This window comes from Ruditapes philippinarum, unplaced genomic scaffold (assembly GCF_026571515.1).
Source record: "Ruditapes philippinarum isolate M1 unplaced genomic scaffold, ASM2657151v2 ctg8056_1_1_1_1, whole genome shotgun sequence".
Lineage (NCBI taxonomy): Eukaryota > Metazoa > Mollusca > Bivalvia > Venerida > Veneridae > Ruditapes > Ruditapes philippinarum.
In genome coordinates, this window is record NW_026858670.1 from 33,333 (window position 1) to 42,240 (window position 8,908).

The window sequence follows — 8,908 nt, forward strand, 5'->3', positions numbered from 1 at the left end:
GAACCCCCCAAAACAGAAGGGGGCACATCCCCCTTCTGGCAACCCCCTGATGTATCTTTTGGTTGGGGGGCCGCGCCGAAAAAGGGGTCAATTTTTTTAACAACATTTCTCAAACAAAAACAAGTGTTTGGGGCCTAAATAAGGCATTTTTTCATCATTTGAGACAACAAAAAAGGGGGGGGGGTGAAAAAGGCGTTAAAAGGCGTGTATATGAAGTAATGGGTTAACTGAAAATGATGAAAATACTTGAAATTACCCTAAATCGTGTTTTTTCATGTTTAAACATGGCCTGTCATATAAATTTGAAGAAAAATTGTTGTTTTGTAGATTTTTTTATTTTTTTCATTAACCCATTGCTTCATGAGCATTTTGTGAAAAATGGCTGTTTTCATTGAAAAGTCTCCAGTTACAAGTTCAAATTGCTATAATACTATAAAAACTGCTTCAACACTAATCAAACTTGGCACAAATGTTGACTGGACCATTGTCCTTGCAACAACATGCTCAGACTTAAATTTTCTGTTACCATGGCAACGAGGGGACATCTCAAAATTGCCAAAAATCACTATTTTGCGTTGATTTTTTCCATCAAAATTGATTTCAAAGTGCTGCAACTTCTCAATGGATTGAGATAGAGTCAAATGCTTTTCAGCGTTGGTTACACGTTACCTTATGATCAATCTGGGGTCATTTACAGCCTCTCACAAGTCCAAAATTTTCTTGGCGATGAGGGGGACTCCGCCCCCCTTCAAACCCCCAAAACAGAAGGGGGCACATCCCCCTTCTGGCAACCCCCTGATGTATCTTTTGGTTGGGGGCCGCGCCGAAAAAGGGGTCAATTTTTTTAACAACATTTCTCAAACAAAAACAAGTGTTTGGGGCCTAAATAAGGCATTTTTTTTCATCATTTGAGACAACAAAAAAGGGGGGGGGGGTGAAAAAGGCGTTAAAAGGCGTGTATATGAAGTAATGGGTTAACTGAAAATGATGAAAATACTTGAAATTACCCTAAATCGTGTTTTTTCATGTTTAAACATGGCCTGTCATATAAATTTGAAAGAAAAATTGTTGTTTTGTAGATTTTTTTTTTTTTTTTCATTAACCCATTGCTTCATGAGCATTTTGTGAAAAATGGCTGTTTTCATTGAAAAGTCTCCAGTTACAAGTTCAAATTGCTATAATACTATAAAAACTGCTTCAACACTAATCAAACTTGGCACAAATGTTGACTGGACCATTGTCCTTGCAACAACATGCTCAGGCTTAAATTTTCTGTTACCATGGCAACGAGGGGACATCTCAAAATTGCCAAAAATCACTATTTTGCGTTGATTTTTTCCATCAAAATTGATTTCAAAGTGCTGCAACTTCTCAATGGATTGAGATAGAGTCAAATGCTTTTCAGCGTTGGTTACACGTCACCTTATGATCAATCTGGGGTCATTTACAGCCTCTCACAAGTCCAAAATTTTCTTGGCGATGAGGGGGACTCCGCCCCCCTTCAAACCCCCCCAAACAGAAGGGGGCACATCCCCCTTCTGGCAACCCCCTGATGTATCTTTTGGTTGGGGGGCCGCGCCGAAAAAGGGGTCAATTTTTTTAACAACATTTCTCAAACAAAAACAAGTGTTTGGGGCCTAAAGAAGGCATTTTTTCATCATTTTAGACAACAAAAAAGGGGGGGGGGTGAAAAAGGCGTTAAAAGGCGTGTATATGAAGTAATGGGTTAAGGTATAATTTCATAGTCACAGATTTGAGATATGATTATTTATTCATAATAACATCATTATTGATTATATATTGATAAAAAAAAACCGAAAGACACAGTTTGTAAATATTTATTACAATAAAATATGAAAAAGGTATTTTCCATCCTATGCGACGCGCCGAGGTTAGCTATATTTATAATTCCCGCGCTAAGTCGCGGTGGTGCTTGGGATAATCACTTGAGCCATTTTACGATACAAAAATGCCCGGCCCTCCTCGTGCAGTTTATCCTGTCGAAAAGATATGAAAAAAAAATACTTGCAATTCAAAGTTTGCCTGCTACAGAAAGATTATCGATATACTCTTTGCACACTTTTTCTCTGCCTGAGTGTAATAATATTGATGTGTTTTCATTGGCTTAAACCATCACATTATCAAAACACATGTAGGTGTGAACTAATTTCGTGTTCATTAAAATTATTCCGTTAATAGACATAAAACAATCTTATTTACAAATGAATTGATAAAACAACAATCACAGAATCATTTGAGATAATAACAATCACTGGAAAAAATTAAATGCATATAAATTGTAAATTTGTGTATGACAACTAACCCCCTAAACAAAACATAATAGACTCAACCAAAACAAGCGTCTGCTTCTTTACCTTACTATGTAGTTGCATGACCATGATTAGCAATAGCAAACCAAATTTAAGAGCTAAACCTATTGTAAAAATAATAATATGACCACAGCAGATTTCGTACAGAAAATTATATAGACTATACCAGCAGGTCTTGGGCATTCCCGGCACTTGAAAATCAATAAGTCAAAGTCCTCCGAGATTGAGCTTGGTGTTACTGACTGCTACATTATTAATATATTGATGTAAGCGCTTGAAATAAAGGCAATTAAAATGTCATCTTTAGATCTGGTTAACATATCAATATAATATATCTGGCTTCTATCAATATTACAAACGGCATATAGAGTTATAAAGATTTCTGGAAAATATATCATTCTGATCACGTGATCAAAAGTAAATCACGACTGATACACGAGTTTTTCACGATTGATGGAAATATTGACCGTCCTTTTGATGTTTAGAATTTAACATGTAGCATGTGTTATTCTATTGAAGCAAAATACAATATTGAAAACCTATACGTGACAGCTGGAAAGATTAAACGCTTTGTGCACAATCTGACAACACAAAAAATATTTCATTTTTGTGAATAAGAGAAAACATGTAAAAAAACAACAACATAAGATATATCAATTTAGTGAGCGCTAAAACATAATTAAAACTACACTGTACATATGCCTCCATTTTAATGCTAATTTTCATTAAAATTGGAAAAAATGTGTTTATAGTGAAGTATACAATGAAAGTAATAATTAGGAAATAGATATCAATTCTGAGTGCATTGTTGTAGAATAATGCACGGTTTGAGTTCAAATGCGTAGTAATATAATCACGAAGGCCGATAGGCCTGAGTGATTAATTACGAAGCATTTGAACGAAAAACGTGCATTATTATACAATAATGCACGAAGAATTGATATCTATTTCCATTCTAACACGTCAAGAAAAAATATAATTATTATTATAAAGTTGGACTCTATGTTTGGTGGTTTAATTTGTTTTTGCCAGAGTTTCCCATAGAAACGTTCTTTAAAGGCTGTCCCAGTTGGTTGAAAAAAGCTGTCGATAAATCTACCGTGTGTAGAAACATTTTGAGAAAAACAAATTTTGAAAACGTTGGTAAAACTTTGTTTGTTTATTTTATTTCACTCTATAATTTTTCAAGCGAAATACAAATTTTTAAAAGTGAAATAAATGTGAAACTTAACTTGTTTGCGACATTAAAATATCGTACTTGATTTGATTGTTTTGCACGTGCTGTTTGGTGCTATATTGTGACGTCACGTAAACAACACTTTAAACGTCTGTACAGCGTTAACGACTGAATTAAAGATATTGGTGTTCGGATTCATTTTCTTAGTTAGACCATTTTCTTTCATTCTAGATAGCTTTCACAACAAAATTCGACAAAAAATGTTTTTATTCATCAGATTTTTTAAACAAAATGGCGCCCTCAATGTGAAAATACACAGGGAGGTAATAAGAACGGCGAGTGCATTGTTGCAGAATAATGCACGCTTCGGGCCTTCTTTGTCTATATAGAAAAAAATCCGATAGTGTTAGAATTTACACTTACAAATCAAGTAAATTACCAAAAATTGGCCAAAATATGCAAAAAAGCTTATTTCGCCAGACACGATCAGTCTTTAAGTACGGAATACAGTTACGACAATGATAGTGCGATGGCGACAACGCGATAGTATTATCACACTTTCGTGTTGTCGCCACGCATTATCGCACTGTCGCCATCACATTATCGCATTGTCGCAATCGCATTGTCGCATCATCGTACTGTCATCATCCCGTTATGGCATTGTCGCCATCGCATATCACCATCGCACTGTCTTATTGTCGTCATCGCACTATCGCACTGTCGCATTGTCGCCCTCTGGATTATAAACAGTCGGGCATACTTCCTGATCGGGAAAGAAGGGGATTCCCCTTCAAGGCTTTCCGATCAGGCAACAAACGACAAAATCCTTCCCGATTGGGAAGTTTTTTTGGCCCTTTTTACGTAGTTCAAGAAAAAATGGCCGGTGCATAACAGTTTTCAACCCACTTCAAATATGAATATCATAGTTACTTAAGTTCAGAAAAATATACATCTCAAAATCCTACCGAGTCATTTTCTCTTTTAAAATGTCTATAATTGATATTATCTGAAAGTGAACTTAAGTAAAGTTTTTAGATTTTACCAAAAACTAGGCACTTCCCCGTTTTGGGAACGTTGCTTCCTGATCAGGCATCTAGTAATATTCATCATTAAAAGTTTAAGAATACACTGCTTCCGCAATCTAGAAGTACCCTTATATTTGTAGTAGTACTTGATGATTAGAAATTGCCAAAAGCCTGGTCATTTTTTAAAGACCATGTGGCACAATAATTAAAACACAACGAAGTGGAATATATCTGGGGAAGCTTATGTTCATGTGAGGCGTAATAATACCTATCAAAAACATTAAGCTATACTTGACAGAACAGTACAAAAATCCTCATTACAATACAAAAGTTTCATACTGTTAACATTGTATTAGCACATGTTGAACAACATTGCCACAGAGTGTAATTTCTAAAAAAAACAATTACCATGCAGCTAAAATAATTAAGTTAAATGTTGACTAGAAGCTCACATAAATATCTTTTTTTGACTATAAGCTCAAGAGACGTGTTTGCATACTACAATGTGTTTGTAGTGACTGTGTCATATTTCTGTTTTCTGAAACTTAAAGTGTATAAAGCTATATATCTGATGCAAAAATTATTGTTTGAATTTTAAAAAAAGTATACTTCCAAAAAATGATTATATGAAATAAATATGGTAATTTATTGCCTTAAAACGCGAAATGGCGCCAGCCAAAAATCATTGCTAAACGGATAAAACTTAAAATAGCAAAAACAATATTGTGTTACCTGTTAACTTACAAGATTCATGTGGTTATTATTCTATGTTAAACATTACTTTTTCGGGAATTTCAACCATTTATAATAAAGGAAACCAGCCATAATTTTGCTGTTGATAAATTTTATTAAAAAAAATTTTATAAAGATAATACGAAACATACCCTTTAAGCACATTTTTAAAAAAAAAAACTTAATAAAAATATAAGATAAAATTTAAATAAATAAAACAAGAAATATCATGGTGACATAATAATGCCCCCCCCCTTCTTAGCTGAAATTGAATGAAATCTTTTCAATTAAAGTAAGTTAAAGCAAAAAGGGGGAAGGAGTAGGCCGGGAAATTAAAATATATTTATCATATAAATGTAACTAATGAGCATCTACTTTCAAAGGTTATTGTGACCTTGTCCTCTTAAACCTAGTGACGCCTCAAAATCAATAGTGGCCATCTACTAGTTAACATGAACAATTAAAAAATGTGAAAACATAAAAACTTGATAACGGGTAGTTTTGAAGATAATGAGTAGAAAAACCATTTTTGACATTTAACATCCTTGTGACCTTTGACCTAAAGATCTCAAAAATTGACAAGGGTCATCTACTAAAAATTATAACCAAATCAATAAAGTGAAATATAAAAGATTTAGTGATAAATAGTTTTCAAATAATGAACGGAAACCATTCTGACATTTAAGGACCCTGTTGCCTTTAAACTGGTGAACCCAACATCGATATCTACCACATATGACTAATCAACACACGAAATAGGAAAACTTTGTGATAAATACTTTTCAAGATATTGTGACTTTCAAGCCACTGTAACCTTGACCATTGAACTAGTGACTCCAATATCAAAAAGGGACACCTTCTAGTTAAGACCAATTAATATGTGAATTATAAATCCTTTCTGATAAATAGTTTTTCCCAAGATAATGGAGGAAAAACATTTTCCGAAATTTTTAAAACACCTTGCAACTTTTGACCTTTAAAGGCTAGTAACCCCCAAAAATTAAATAATAGGTCATCTAATAGTTATGAAACCAATTCAATATTTTGAAATATGAAGACTTTTTTTGATAAAAAAAGTTTTTTAAGAAATAATCAGCAGAAACAATGTGGGGTTCAACGAACGGAAAAACGAAACATACTTAAAAAGGTCCTGTGACCTTGACCATTGACCCTCAAGACTCCAAAATCGCGATAAGGGTCATCCACTAGTTATGACCAAATCAAGAATGTGAAAAGATAATTGACTTTAGTGTAAGATAGTTTTCCAAGAAAATGAGCTTTGAACTAAGTGACCCTCAAAAAATCATAAGGAGTATCTACTACATATGACTACTTTAGATTGGAAATTGAAGACTTTTGTGAAAAATAGTTTTCAAAAGATAATGAAGGCGGAAACCATTCCGGGTCCCTGTGACATTGACCTTTGACATAGTGACCCTAGGAAATCAAATAGGTGCCATTTACTATAGTTATGGAAACCAATTTAGTACATGTAAAATATGAAGGACTCTGTGATAAATAGTTTTTAAAGTAATAATAAAGTAGGTCTACCATGAGACTGAACGCGACCCCAACATAACATAACATATATTTTATTCAACATAAAAGTTTGTATAACATAACAATTTACAGTCCCCTTTACAGACATTGTGTTTGGACATTGCAAAACCAAAATATTCCCGCTCTTCTTAGGAAGTGGGGCATAATAAGAAATTTAAGTGGGCCGGGAACCGAATAAGAAAATTGATGTTCGAAATATTCGTTTTTTCCATAATTCGAATATATTTTGAATATTCGTTTTTTTCAAAAAATTTTTGAAGAAAGACCCACCTATATATGATGCTATCATTTGTATCTTGAACTGCTTAAAGAACACACCAGACTTCAAAACAATTCACGTCGTGAATCCACATGTGTGATTTTTGTAACAGATATCTTTATTTGTTTGGTGTTGTCCCAAAAGCAATTCGCAATCAACACGAAAAAAATTCCCCAAAGAATAGAAAACGCACAAACTTAAAAAGAATAAAACTTCCCAAACGGGAAAAACATTTAATGATGAATAACATGCCTAGAATTTGCCTGATCTGGAAAAACAGTGGTTTCCAAAACGGGAAGCAGGCTACTTCTTAGTAAAATCGTAAAAACTTCACTCAAATTTCCACTTTCAAATTATTTTAATTGGGTAAAGACATTTTAAAAGAAATGACTCGGTAGGATTTTTAGATGTATCTTTTCTGCACTTTAAATGTGATATTCATATTGAAGTTGGGTTTTGAAACTATTATGCACAGGCCAGTTTTTTCCCCTGAATTCCTAACGTAAAAAAAAGGCCAAATAAAACTTCCCCGACAGGGGGAAAATTTTGACCGTTTGGGCTGCTGATGGGAAGCCCTTGAAAGGGGAAAATCCCCCTTGTTTTCCCCGATCAAGGGGAAAGTATGCCGCGCCTGAATTACAAGTTATAAACTTAGGAATGGACCCTGACGGGTATTGCCGTGATTAAAGCGCACATAACGTAAAAAATATTACTTTAATCTTGAATCTTTTTACATTTCTTAAATCTTTATACATTTTATCTTAAGTTTGATTGTCTTGAGATATTTTGGCTCATCTGAAGGCATTATTGCTTCAATAACATGTACACGTTCCTGTTTTACCGTCATTTCTTAAGGTTCCGAAAGTGGTCTTTATTGCTTTTTTAGATGTATCTTTTCTGCACTTAAATGTGATATTCATATTGAAGTGGGTTGAGAACTATTATGCACAGGCCATTTTTCCTGAACTTATCATAATAATAATAAATCAGAAGTACAACTGTCACAGGGTGAGAAAAATGTGCAGCCTGACCGGGACTCGAACCCGGGACCCTCGGAATACCGTACCGCGGCTCTACCGACTGAGTTATCCGGCCGCTACACATCTTCTCCCCTAAATAGTGAACAGTTTCCTGAACCGTGACATACTCCACCACAATATTGAAATTCGTCCTCGAATTTCACAAAGCTACAGAGCAATGCTAATTGAACTCTGAGCTATAAGCATTCACGTCCCATGTGGGCGCCAAAATGTCACAGGGTGAGAAAATGTGCAGCCTGACCGGGACTGAACCCGGGTCCCTCGGAATACCGTACCGCGGCTCTAACCGACTGAGCTATCCGGCCGCTTACACATCTTCTCCCCTAAATAGTGAACAGTTCTGAACCGTGACACAACTTAGCATCAATGACTATTTTCATGTGCTGCGCCGGGTGCGTGTTACCATAGTTATTCAATATCACAGGAAACGCGCGTTCATCACAATAAATTAATAAACTTATGCATAAATTGTAGAAAACATTTTTACGATCCCTATACATATGAAAATATTTTAAATTGGATGAAATATGAATAATGCAAGACTCTCAGTGAACAAACCCTCGTAAAAACATAGATTTCTTTTAAATTTTAGAACAGAAATATTTACGCAAGATAAAAAAAACAAACAAACAGAAACAAACAAAAAAAAAGAAAGAAAAAAACAACAAAAAAAAAAACCAACATTACCTGACATACTTTTTTGTTTATTTTTCATGATTCCTGCCTGGTGACATTTGTCAACACCCCAGCAGGGGTCCCTTATTTCCGGACCTAAAATAAATGCT